Below are 343 nucleotides of genomic sequence, written 5' to 3' on the forward strand. Positions count from 1 at the left end.
CATAATATTGTTGTGATTTGTACTTATGTGTACCCAGCTAACTATGTATTTTCATTTTTAAAAAATAAATTTATTTCATCTTCATTGTTTTATTCATCGAAGTCGAGATATTAACAACAACAAAAAATTAAACATTCGAAACTAAAACCGCAAAATTAGGTCACAAAAAGTGATGGAAAACCAGTTGGAACAACGTCAAATACTTTTAACAATGGTCAAACACGTGCTCATGCATGGAGCTAACAGGCAAGGATATTTGAAATCAAGCTTGGGCTCATGGGACAATAGAAAAAAAAATGTCATAAAAGTTCTGCTTGAATTAACATACTGATCAAATTTAGGG

This window comes from Limulus polyphemus, unplaced genomic scaffold (genome assembly GCF_000517525.1).
Source record: "Limulus polyphemus unplaced genomic scaffold, Limulus_polyphemus-2.1.2 Scaffold4815, whole genome shotgun sequence".
Classification (NCBI taxonomy): Eukaryota; Metazoa; Arthropoda; class Merostomata; order Xiphosura; family Limulidae; genus Limulus; species Limulus polyphemus.